Source organism: Rhodnius prolixus, unplaced genomic scaffold (genome assembly GCF_049639745.1).
Source record: "Rhodnius prolixus isolate KJV_2025 unplaced genomic scaffold, Rpr scaffold_16, whole genome shotgun sequence".
In the NCBI taxonomy this organism is placed as follows: Eukaryota; Metazoa; Arthropoda; class Insecta; order Hemiptera; family Reduviidae; genus Rhodnius; species Rhodnius prolixus.
The window spans coordinates 2,526,112-2,539,528 of NW_027411616.1; the positions used below are offsets into that span (position 1 = coordinate 2,526,112).

The 13,417-nt window shown below is 37.1% G+C and overlaps 1 protein-coding gene across 12 annotated transcripts in view; it reads left to right on the forward strand.

The window, feature by feature from the left end:
• Positions 1–13,417, forward strand: part of Sox102F (transcription factor Sox102F) — a 411,141-nt gene that overhangs the window by 267,361 nt on the left and 130,363 nt on the right. The window contains exon 1 of one of the 12 annotated variants that reach the window (XM_074134529.1): positions 2,609–3,619. The exons of the other annotated variants lie outside the window; for them this stretch is intronic. The gene's annotated coding sequence lies outside the window, so the exon portion shown is untranslated. Of the gene's footprint in view, positions 1–2,608; positions 3,620–13,417 lie in introns of those variants that run through there. 12 annotated transcript variants of the gene reach the window in all.

Genomic DNA, 13,417 nt, shown 5'->3' on the forward strand with positions numbered 1-13,417 from the left:
GCTGCTACAAGCAAAGCGTGGGAGTCCAGAGTTTTGGCTTGCCTATCCGTTGGTTGGGCCCAGTTTGAACAGATTTTTTTAAAAAAATAACGTAATTTTGATAGTAAACTGAAATTTGTTTTTCATATTTTAAATTACCATAACTTTTGAAAAACCTAACCGATTTCAAAAAAAAATTTTTTTGTTGTTTTTAGGAGCTCAAATACTACAAAAATATGCAACAAAAAATGTAACGTTCCATTTGAAAAACAAAAGTTGGATGCTGTATCTCGAGATACAGGGGTTTAAAAAAATGGGTCAATCACTGAAAATAAACTAGACTAAAAATGATTAAAACTGTCCGGTAGGACAGTTGTATAAGGGTTGACCATCAAAAACTGCACGAAAAAGCGTAACGTTGAAAAACACCCAACTTTGACAATTTTTTTCTCTATTAAAACTGTCCGGTAGGACAGTTGTATAAGGGTTGATCGTCAAAAACTGCACGAAAAAGCGTAACGTTGAAAAACACCCAACTTTGACAAATTTTTTCTCTTTTTCTATAAAAGATAAAATTCCCAAATTTTCTTTAAATTATAGGGCAAACCCTCCTTTATAACTGTAATTTTTTTGCAACAACCCAGATCTAATAGGTTTCGAGAAAAAATTTCTATAAAAGATAAAATTCCCAAATTTTCTTTAAATCTTACTCCAAACCCTCCTTTATAACTGTAATTTTTTTGCAACCACCCAGATCTAATAGGTTTCGAGAAAAAAGTTGCCGAACATGAGCAAAAACGGCTTTTTCAAAAAATGTTCTTGTTCTTGTTCTTGTTGTTGTTGTTGTTGTTGTTGTTGTTGTTGTTGTTCTTGTTGTTACCTTTTTTGTAAACAACGTAGCGCCTAAACGCGTGAACCGATTTTCATGAATGAGGTGTCATTCGATTCAGTATTTTATGTAGATGTGCCTTTTGGGGGTCCCGACGCTGTACATCGAATGGGTGAGGAGTTAGCCCCCTTTATGTAAGGCCCCCTCCAAAATTATTATTACTAATTACTCTGTAAATCTTGGCCCGATTTTGATAAAATTTGGTAGGATGATAGGGTTAGGGCTCCCCTACGTAACATTAATGCGGCGATCAGCTCTTACACTTGTTAAGGGGAAGTATAGCAATCGTTTCAAATTATCGACACGTGAACCGATTTTTATGAATGAAGTGTCATTCGAATCGAAATTTTATACAGATTTGCACTTTAAAAGTCTCGGCACCGTGCCTCATAAGGAGGGGAGTTTGCCCCACCCAAATAAGGCCCTTTCTAAAACTATTATTACCAATATTTCTATAACGCTTAGTCCGATTTTGATAAAATTCAGCTCGAATAAGTGGTTATAGCTCCTCTACGTTGCTGATTCTCTTGCTCCTACTAAGAGGAAGTACTGCAATCGTTTAAATTATCAATGAGTGAACCGATTTAAATCAATGAATTGTTCGATTAAAAAATCTTTGCCTCTTTGCCTTTTAGGGAGAAGTACTGCAATCCTAGTTTATTTTTCTTACTCCTCTTAAAAGGAAGTACTGAAATCGCAGTTTAATTTTGCTATTTACGTACAAATTCCTTCCTATGTTATTCAAAACGCTTTCTCAAAAAAATTGTTATTGAGGATGGTTTGGGAGCCGCAACTACAATCATTCTTTAAAAAGATCTCTCCAGTGGGTAGTTAACACCTTATCAGGTTATAATGATAGAATTGCTTATTCCAAATTTTAAAAAAATCTGTAAAGAAGATATGTAACTTTGTAAAATAGACAAAAAGGAAAATCATCCAAAAGGTACAAAAATCTCCTTAACAAAAACTTACAGTTTAAAATGTTAAGTATAAGGGTTGATTAAACGCCAAAAGGTACACAAATCAGCCAGTAACATTTCATTAATACTTCATTAATATTTAAGTAATTCTACTGCATTAATTTTCATTAATAAGTTATTTTTTAGAATTTATTAGATATCACAGACCCTTATGCTGGCCACTTCATTTATATTATTTTTTTGTTATAATTATGATAATTAAATACGTGTTTTTTATTTTTTCGAAATTTCCCGCCGTTTAAAAAAAAAGTGGGTGGAGCTTTGGTCACCCTGTATATATATTTAGGAGCGGACATAAATTAATTTATTGCTTTATTAAGGGCCTTTACAAAGTAATTACACAGTTGTAAAAAACAGGCCGATTTAAATTTACCCATATATAAATTGACTTAAAAATAATAAATACATTTAAAAAGGTGAATTAAATATTTTTGTGTACCTAGAAAGCATAAAATATAAATTGGAAAAGTTTGTGGGGAATAGATTATTTAGTTTTTTTCTGTAACGTTAGTAGGATAATTATTATTTTTACTTTTATCAACACGTTACTTCTAATAAGGATAGTGAGTTAGAAAGAGAAACTTTTTCAATATTGTGAAACGTTTTGGCGAAAACTCGATGTGTTTGTTTTATTCAATAGGTCTGTACCAAGAAATTTATCATCTTTCCATAAAAAAAGAAGTAAATAGGATGGTTTGGGGAAGCATCTCCTTTTATTTTAGGGCCAAGTGTTTCTAGCTGGCTTTTTTCTTATTATTTTCTGCGAAGAGGGTGAGCAGCGATCGATTGGAAAACAAGGAAAGCGCCATTATTTTGATAAATGCCCGTTAGGAAGTAGTGGTGGGGACGGACTGTTGTAAGGGGTGGTAGATAATATATATTTATAGGAATTGTTAGGGCAGAAGGAGTTCATTCAATTATGAGAAGAGAAGAGACTATTACCCCTGCGGGGAGATAGCGCGTAGAGGGGCTAAGGGCCGGTGCAGGGGCGTGCCCGTTGTGTGGGCGGTGGGCGGGACGGCCTGCGCATGTCCCGCTGTGTGGCAGCAACAATGCCTTTCTCTGCGGGCCCCTCAATTCTTCTCCGCTCACCTCTCCGCCGCCAAATCTTACTTCTCTTCCCCGCTCTCGGAGAAAACCGCCCTCCCTGAGCTTGTGCCAAAGCCCCAGTTTTTTCTCTTCTCTCCACACTCATTCTTGGCCCTCCTTTTGTGGTGGTAGTGTATTTGGGAAGAGAGAAGATGACGAGCGGCATTCTGTGAGAATTCGGAGAGGAAGGTGCCGCGAGGGCGATTGTGACAGTGAATGAGAAGAGAATACGGCCTTCTTGCCTTGTGTCCGCCCGAGAGAATGGGAGATGCCGGAGCTCCACGCTCACAACACTGGAGAGAAACAGCGCGCGTGCAGATACCATAGCCATCTGAGTAAGAGGGGGTACCTTGCCAGCATTTCAGACCCACTACACGAAGCTGACGGCCCAGTCACTTAGTGGGTGTCGTTTTGTCAACTGGTTCTCGCGGCCTCTCTCTTTCCTAAGTAACTCTACGATTAAACCCGCATTTTTACCTTATTTTTTTTTATTTATTTATTATTATTACTTTACTGTTAGCTCAAAAATCTACCTGTAAACATTTCTTCAAGATATAAATAAAGAAAAATTTAACGAACTAACTAGCTCAATATATTTCTTAATTATTTTTAAATATTATATTGCATTTTAAAAAATCGCACTCGCACGTAAAAAGCCACGATGACGGCCGCACTAATTCAGGTAAATCTAACTTCGTTTCGTCTTCCTCTAATAAAAACTGTGAATTTAAATTTAATTTTCTACATTTTTATCAATTAATTTATTTTATTCAATCTTATTTTCTAATTTGTGTGATAAAATACAAATGTCAGAAAATCTGTTGTGGAACCAATGTCAATACACGACCCTTTCACTTGCTGCAGATTAGCGATCTGCCTGGAACTCCTCCTCTTAAGACTTGCCTACATGACTTCTCCCTTCGCAAAACGTTTCCATTGAAAGTGATAGACCTAAGTGTGTGTGTCTAAAAGTAACTAAATATCCGCTTAGTATAGCTTTTTTTTTTATTTTTTGAACTAAGAATATTTACTGAAAGGTAGGATTGAGTTCAAACTTAGCTTTATTACTATAAACATTCAAAGAAAATTGTCGCAGTTCGATGAAAGAGCATTTCTATAAATTCTTTCCCTTAAAGTGAATTTTGCATCAAGTGTATTGAATAAAAGTGTTAGATCTATACAAGTGTTTAATCAAATCTGAATTATCTGTGATTTTCCGTCTTGTTATTTTAAGATGTATGTAAACAGAAAATGATGATTGCTTGAAACTATTTCTCCCTGCTCAAGGGACTCCAACTTGGCTATACTGCACCAATTACAATATCCCTTGCGAGTTTCTGAGATATCGTTTTTGTTTCTCTGAGTTTATTCCATTATCACTGCCGAGTACTGCTGCTTCGACGAACTTAATCCATGTTTCCATTAGACGTCCATGATTTGGATCTTTATCTACTTCTGTACAAATGAAGAGTAAAGTTACTGAAACTGTTACCGTTGAGAACCAGTGCCTAGCGGCGGTATTGTTGGGATATAGCAGAAGCCATCATGCAGATTTACATGGGTACATCGAGGATATATTGTCACCTTGCAGATCACGAAGATCCTGATAATTGGGTACAAAGACGGCAATAGAAGGAACCCCGGTTCTGTCATAGGACGTGAATGAAGAAAGAGAAGTTGTTCCATTGCCCAGGAGCGCTTGGTACTCGAACTAAGATCATCCCATCTGCTCCGCGAGATTCACGAAGTCCATCAGCAAGTCAAGAAGCGTGATTGAACTCAACTGGAGAGTCGATCTTAGCCGTCGGAGAGTGAGAAGAGAATGCCGCTGCCCTTTGAACCCTGGAATCTACTCTCCAGGTGGGACCTCAAAGAGTTGGCTGCTCTTTTTTCTAATTCCTCCGTTATTACTCCAGAAAAATTGTCTTAGTTTCAAAAAGTGGAATGAACAATTTAAATTCTAGGTGCGCAATTTTAAAAATTTGAAGAAACTGTTTTTCATAAAATTGCATAATTTTAAATTTTTGGTGTCTAATAGACCATTATTTTATTAATTTGTTTTAATTTTTTCAAAGTAATCTCACTTGAGTGAAATCCTGGTTTGTGTTGATTGCTCTCTTCGATGGTTTGTGTTGATTGCTCTCTTCGATGGTTTGTGTTGATTGCTCTCTTCGATGGTTTGTGTTGATTGCTCTCTTCGATGGTTTGTGTTGGTTGCTCTCTTCGATGGTTTGTGTTGGTTGCTCTCTTCGATGGTTTGTGTTGATTGCTCTCTTCGATGGTTTGTGTTGGTTGCTCTCTTCGAACTGTAACATCCGCACTGATTTTGTCACTTTTGAGTGTTGCTAGGAACAGTCTGAAGAAGAGATATCTCACTTGTGGGGTCTATGTCCTTCATACACCAGAGAACGTTAAAAACCTTTAAAGCAATATTTACACTTAACTCAATCAACAACCTAGTTCTCCAAACTTAGTATGAATTAAATCACTGAATGCTTATCACTTTTACTTAAAGAAACCGAGAGAATTCCTGTTTTAGGTGGGTTTTTCTGAATTGTATTTCAATACATTATCTGTAATACTGGAGTTGGAAAAAAAACGAGATTTAGTAACAATACTAACTTAAAATGAACTGTGATTTGATGAAATGGCGAGTTTTCCGTCCTAAGTTTGCTTATTTGAATAAATTATTTCTGGATGAATAAGCCTTTTTTAAATGCAATTTTGATCTTTCAGTATGGAATATTAAATTATAAATCAATTATAAAGGGATAATATTCACTTATACATTTTTCTTTTCTTAAACTAATATTTTTGCCATAATTTATTAATTAAAGAGGTAGAAATAATAGTCTCGTTTTCCATGTTTGTTAAGTTTTAGAAAGTTATGTTTCTTTTATCTTTTCTATTTACGCCCGTAAGATTAATAGTTCTATGCATGATTGGTACCATAATTTGGTTTAAAAATATGTTACCGGAGCATTGTGTTCAGTTTGAAAAGTTAACCCGGTAACCTACCCATATGACACATACATGACTCACATGTACGCTTCTGTATTAGTAATTTGAAAATAATTTTGTTTTATCAGTTTATTCAAGTTTCAGTTTTATTTATCCTTTTTATCTACTTCTTTTAATAACTTTTTTATACTTATTATTGTTATTTGAAATTTAAGACTCCATTTTTTCTAAATTCAGTATTTTCGTGAGGTTTTGGCTACAAGTTTAGTAATTCTAAAATGTTTTGTAAGTTTCTTCAGTGAACACATGTGTTTTTTTATGTGACGAACTGAACGGTTTTGTAGCTTTCGTTGTCATGTTTTAGCAGAGAAGTATTGCGAAGCTTTACAATTGGCCTAAATCGGGCATCCGTGGTTTTCGATGAATGAGTAAATAGAAGTGTGGCTGTGTGCGAATAAATAGAATATTAAAAAAAAGAAGAGAGATCGCTACCTCGAAGGAGAAGTTTAGTAGCTATTTCTAGTGTGGTCATCCCTGTGGCTATCACAGCCTAAATTCTCACAGTACTTGAAGAGGAAATTACATTGTACTACCTGGTTTAGTATCCACTCACGCAATGTCGTAGCGTAGTAATTTTTATTTGGATTGGGTAAGCCGCGGTGACTCTTGATCTAAGGGATACCTCTGCTTAGCGAACTTACATGGAACCCTCATACTCGACTAAAACGGATAGACTGCAAAAACAGATGCGAACTTCTAAAAAGGCTGCTAGACAAACGCTCTAGACGCTAGACGAGTTGAATCAGAAAATTTTCTTTAGTGTGCCCGACAATAATTTGGAGTGGGAAATCTTTTATCTTGTAAATTGTCACTTTGCTTATTCTTTTTATTTTATTTATTTTTTTATTTTTTGAGGGAACAGATTGAATTATTGCTGCCTTACTACTAGGATAAAAAAAGCATCTTGACATTCGATTTATAATGGAAATTGTGTTTGAGGTCACCTGAATGCAGAGAAGCGGTTTTTACTAGACCAAATCCGACTGTACATCTACCTGTCTCTCCAGAAAATACAAACCTTCTCCAACACTCGTCATTAACGAATGCATTCAAACATTTTCCTCAGCTCGTTGTTTACTCGGGTGTTACTCCAAGGAGACATCTGGGATCTCCGAGGCTCCGTTATTGAAATAGTCATTCCCATCCATCCTTGGATTGAGCTAGAGAAGGGTTGGGGTGTACAAGGGAACAGCGGTCTTCACTTGCTTGTTCCCTAGCGAATACCTTCCTCGCCGCCGCAGAAGTGATCCCTTTGCCCAGCCTGTTGGCAAGGTGTGAGATTCTCAATCTTCTGTGTACGAAACAAGTCCTTGTTCACTTCCTGAGAGTGGGCAGTGGGAGAGCGTCCGATTTTGCGTAAACTTCCCAAATGTACAATAGATACGAATTTAATAAAATCTATTTTTTTTTTTTGAAATTTTTGCAGGAAAATAAGTTTTCCTATTATTTCGAGAGAGGGTTTTCTCTAGATTGTCTGTTTATTATGTCGGGAGTCATTTAGAGCGTTTTTTCGTTGAATATGAAATGTGTTTCTGCAATTCTGAGATTAAAGAAACGGAAGTGGTAGTTCTCTTTAATGAATTTTTTACTTTTTTAACATTTTCTCGCAGCCAAGGCGATTTCCTACTAACTCCTTTAATACAACACCGCTTTGAATTTCTATTTGAACAATTTCACCAGAACTATTCATTTTAAAGTAGTTCTCGGTATGTACAGTCTAACTTTGGGAGTTAGAAGAAAAATATGAGTTAGAACGCATGGATTACATAAACTTGCTAAATATGGGCACCTTTATTCTGTATTGATGCGTTTTAGTGTAAAACCCAATTCCATTTAATGTGAATGTAGCAGACCTATGTTTATGTAGGATTAAATAAACTATTTTGTTTTAGATTCTGTGCACGATATATATGTTCAATTTTAAACTGGTACGATGTGTTTCTTCTTATTTTGAAATGATTTTAAAAATAGAACATAATTGAAAGAGTGGTATTGTAGCATTTTTCAAATACACTAACTTACACAAATTTAAAATTTACTTCTTTTTTTAATTCTGAAAAAGTGAATGCTGTGAAGTGGTAATGTTTCTTACTGCCGCTTCTACTCTCATTTGGCAAACTTTTTAGAGAAATGACTGCTCTTACTCCTATCAAAAGGAAACATTGCAATCGAGTCAAATTTTCGAAATAGTGTTTCCACTGGTCCCTTAAGTGTGAAGATACACAGCACGGTTTCTAATTGCAATCTAGGCTACTACAACAGATAAATGCTGAGATGTCAATAAGCCAACCGAACACCTACTTTATTGAATGCTTCTTTTATTCACTCGAAAACGACGTCTACGATATTCTTTAAACAAACTATTATTGGTGACTGACAATATAATTTCACTTGCTACATTTCCACGGACAAAAATGAGTTGAAGGGCTACAACAACAAAAACATTGTAATATGAATTATACATATGTGGAAGCAAAATTAGAATTTTAAAAAATCCTGCGACTGTTTAGTGGTACTAAAAGAATTTTACTTTTTGTGATTTTCTCGAAAATGGTTTCTAGATTATTTACATTCCACGCACATAGAACTTTGGTTTGAATACTTTGTTCTAGGAGAATTCGTTGTGGTTTTGGGGAGATTAGAGCTACTTCATTGTAATGCGCAGTTTCACAAAGTGTGTAATGTTTTTTGAAATCGAGACTGAATGAAATGTCTAAGGTTGCTACATGGCGAGAGTTTGCTCTTTCTTTTGCTGCGCGTAAAAGCAACAGTGTGTACCAACTCAAGTCCACGAGATCCCTGTCTTTCACAAACACTTGCCCAGATAGTGAGTTCCATTGAATTTGAGATCACATCTCACGTTGTCTAGCATGAGAACAGAGACTTTTCCTCCTTTCATTGTAAGGTGCCAGAGATTCACTCGTCCGCTGTGGACTCTCAAATGACCTAAAACTATTCTCAAAATTCTAACTTCTACATTTTCTGAATTTAGAATAATATTTCATTCTTACAAACATACATTTAGTGCATTAGCTTGAAATGCTGGCCGACAGGACTCCCAATCCCTACCCCAACCTCAATCCCTGTACCTACACCAATCCCTGCCCCTTCCCTATCCGAGAACTACCCAACAATTAGATTCCCTACAAAAATTATTAAACTTTAAGTTGTAAGCCGATCTTCTCCTCATATCATAGGTCTTCTTGGTCTCGGGGTACTTGTCCCACGCAAAAACAGAAAAGCATTTTGCAAATAGACCTCAAGATGACTCGGTTGAACTAACGAGGCGCGATATCTGCGAAACTCTACCTAAACTGACTCTCGTTTCGAGAATGTAGTTGATAATTGATTAGAGATGCTAGAAGCTTGCTCGAGCTGGTGGTCAGCGATATGGGCCTATAACTGGAGGGCCTACTAGAAGATGGTTACAAAACCATCATCAAGGTATCGGCCGGTCCTAATGTACCATTGGGAATGTACCAGAGAATTTCTATTCCCATTGTTTTTTGAGAGAGCAGACATTGTAAGAAGATCAGAGCCACACGATTTTGCACTCTTTGTCTTCAGTAAGTTCGTTTAGAATGTTTGAAAAAAAATTAGTTTTTGATGTGCCATCATTCATCGTAATAACTAAACTACGCCAATATTCCCTTGTAGGTGCTAGTCTTGTGTTGCCCTTGCCGCCCTTGGCAGGAAAAGGCTAAAAGGCTGCTGAGGACCTCCAAGTAAGATAGTGATTTTCCGTCTGAGATCTGTCCTCGCCAGAGTCTGCTATCTGAGTTTTGATTCCATTCTGTGTACCCTGCCGTGAGTGCATATTTATACATTTAGTTAGGTGTGTGAATGTGTGCGTGTTTTGGTTCTATTGTTCAGGTAGCCCCTGTCAGGCTGGGCCGGTTGGCTCCCTAAAAAGTGTTATTCACTCCCTCGTATCCTTCGGTCGCCTCTCACATCAACCCGGATTAGGAGCAGGTCTATTCTACCCCCGATGTGCCGGGACGTTTTACTGTTATCATTTTTTTTTTCGTGAGCTGTTACCTACCTATCAATAAGGCCTGACATGCAGACAATCTTCTTTCCTTACAGGACAGGAAGAGGCGTCTAAACTCCAGAAAACTTCGTGTGGGGCCCAGTTACGCCTCAACTCACCATACTTCTTTATAGTTCTTTTGCTCATTATGTACAGACTCGTACTCATGGTTGCTCGTTGTTACCACTTTTTCTTTAATCGAAATCGCTCGAAATAAAGAATTTTTTCTTGCTAAATTCTTTTAAACATTTTAAAGCGCAAAAAATAATGCTTTTGTTCATGGTTTTTAAATACTTAAGTTGGTAGTAGAGATTAGATTTAGATTTTGAAAAGACGGGGCGGGACCCTATCCCCACGGCACCACAGCCACACGAGGCTTCAAGTTGGTAGTAAATGAATAAATAATATAAAATTTGTTCTCATTATTATTGTTACAATGTTGATGATTCGTCAGTTGATTATGTTTGGCTTATCGATATCGTTTAATAACCACTGTTGCAGTGGTTTCGCCCCGTTTAATAACCACTGTTGCAGTGGTTTCGCCCCATTTAATAACCACTGTTGCAGTGGTTTCGCCCCGTTTAATAACCACTGTTGCAGTGGTTTCGCCCCGTTTAATAACCACTGTTGCAGTGGTTTCGCCCCGTTTAATAACCACTGTTGCAGTGGTTTCGCCCCGTTTAATAACCACTGTTGCAGTGGTTTCGCCCCGTTTAATAACCACTGTTGCAGTGGTTTCGCCCCGTTTGGATTCAAAAACCACGATTTCCAGCCAGACTTTTCTGCAAACTGATTTTGCAGGTAATTAGTGGACTACAGACTAAGAATTTGACAAACACTGAGTAAAGAAATCCTTTTTTATACTCGAATTAGGTATTGACTATTTGAGCGCCTATTTATTGTTTTGATTCCTAAGAAAATGTTTGGGGTATTAACAGCTGACCATCTGGTTGTATCATCAACTCTTCTCCACTCTCAGAACCCTCTCAACGCTCTCAAAATTTTGGGTTTTAATACGTAAAGGAAACGAAAAAACTGACAAAATTGTTCAATTGGAGCAAGTCTAAACTGTCCTTGGCCCCCATCGTCACGTTTTGTTTTTTTTTATCAAATGTATAAAATAAAATTATAGTTTGAATATTGATGATTGCTTAAAAACATTTAGAGTGATGTTAGTGAGCTAATTAGACTCTGCACAACAACAACGTTTTGTTTCCGTGCCAAAACTGGTATTTCCTTAGAAACTCAAGTTATCAAATATGACCCGGTCTGCAGAAAATCTGGTGTTGCACTCACCAATCATCACTTACCGCAGTTACGTCACCACATTTTCTTTAAATTTCTACATAAGAGATTGGCTTCAATATTAAAAATTTTGATGATTCTATTGTAGGAAGTTGGTCGTATTTGATTAAATACAATTACAACTCATTCTGGGTAAAAATGGCAAGTTTATTCAATAACGTGAGAAATTTTCTGCAAAATAGAAATTTTAGCAAGGTATTCAGTAAGAGCGTATTAGTGATGTGCCATGACTGAAGTTACATCTAGCCCGTCTTCTAGGAGAGCTCCGACTTGTCCTTGAGATATCTTTCAAATAAAAAATCACAATAGTTAGTACACCAGGATTAAAGAGAACCAGCAGAGCCGTTCTCTGGGAATGTGGGAAGAGGTAGAGTTCGGTAAACCTGTACTTATGGTCGGGTAAATCCAGCTGACGTCGTGTACGGCAGTGAGAGTAAATGCTCCTTTAAAAATCAATATTCGATTATATCATTGCATTATTAACTAATTGGATAAATTTAGATTACATTTGTCGTGATAAGGTGTTGTCATGGTTCCAATTACTGAATTTCCAACTGTTCAGCATCTTTCTAACTTGAAAGTTTACTGAATCTTCAGATACCCTTTTGAATGCCCACTTCTTTTGTGTTTATGGTGTCCCAGATAGCTGGAAGTGGTTAATTTCAAGGATTGCTCGGACCAAGTATCTTTCACTATTAAACGTGTGTTGGTCTAGTGCTCAAGAGTGTTGACCGATTTTGAGCAATTTTAATAAGTTTTTGGTCTGTAATAAGACGTTACGATAAGGAAACGTCCCTCCTCCAACATGTAAGTTGCAACGAAACAGCTAAGTGATGAGTCCAGCTGGAATTCTACTGAACAAGTCCATTTCCTTGAAAGTCTTGTCCTAGTGTAACATCTGTTAAATATTGAAAAGGGTTAAATATGTATCCAAAATTGAAGAGAGTTAAGTGGAAGTGCATTTCACTGATTTTTTGCAGTTGCAGCGATTTTATGGAATTGCAGCTTAAGTGGGCGTAAAATTGAAAACGACTACGTTTTGGTACAAATTGTGTCACCAGAAAGTGGTTCACTCCGATTTTGGACACCGCTTTGACTTTACCGTTTTCACCCGTTTTTTTTGGGGGGGGGCATACTGTGGTGTTCAGATTGCTTTTATGATGGACCAGATATGGATTTGGAGCGAATTAAAACTGACAGTAACTACCTTCAATGTAATTCATGTGGTACACAATTTTAGAAATATTCACCCGAAAAAATTGGCTTTTACCAACCTCCAAAGTTCCATTTCAGATAAATTACAGTTCCATCACCTGCATAAAGATATGCAAACTTGGTAAAGTATGAGCTTAAGCACCAATCTTCCATTACTGTCCGTTTAAAAGTAGTGTGAGGGGTAATTATTTCTTTTTACTACGGATTCTAAAGAGCCGGAACTTGGGTGTAAATAAGGAAGGTTCACACCACTGCTTAGAATTCACTGTCCAGCTTCTAAAGCTATGTGTGAAATCGAAAGGGTGGTTTCCTTGATTAGAATACCGCCCGTCAGTCCAAAAACTTATTTAGTGGTGATAAGACCTTGGAAAATAGAGGCTGATGGTGGTGTTGATGAACCAGCTTATTAGCCGCCTGAATAACTAGAACCACATAGTATACTGAAACGCCACTTTAACACACAGCGTAAGCACCTTTCTTCCTCTGAACGGCCCCTAAAAAAAGAAGTTCTTCAGTAGGTTGTTTGGAATAAATGTTTTAAATGTCAAGTTGGCAATCAGGAGCCAAGTTCAAAAGAAATCGGCACTTCCAGTAAGTGGAATTTGCCAAACTCTTACTTAGGATCTCTGGTGGCATCTGAACGAATCAATTTTTTCCCAGATGGTTCGCTGTTTTCCGCTGAAACTGAAAATGAGAACTGTGCGCGAGAAGATTTTCTCATTTGAGGAGAGAAACATCACGTGAGGATTAAATATTAAAATTTTGCCCCTTTAAACGATGGAATCAAGCGTGCGCCGCCGCTGACGTGGAATGGGGTCAGACCTTGTAGAAAGATAGAAATTTCGTGGTAACCTTGCCACTACCCCAGTTTAGATGGAGAGTGTTGACCGTGTTCCTCCTTCTGATCAG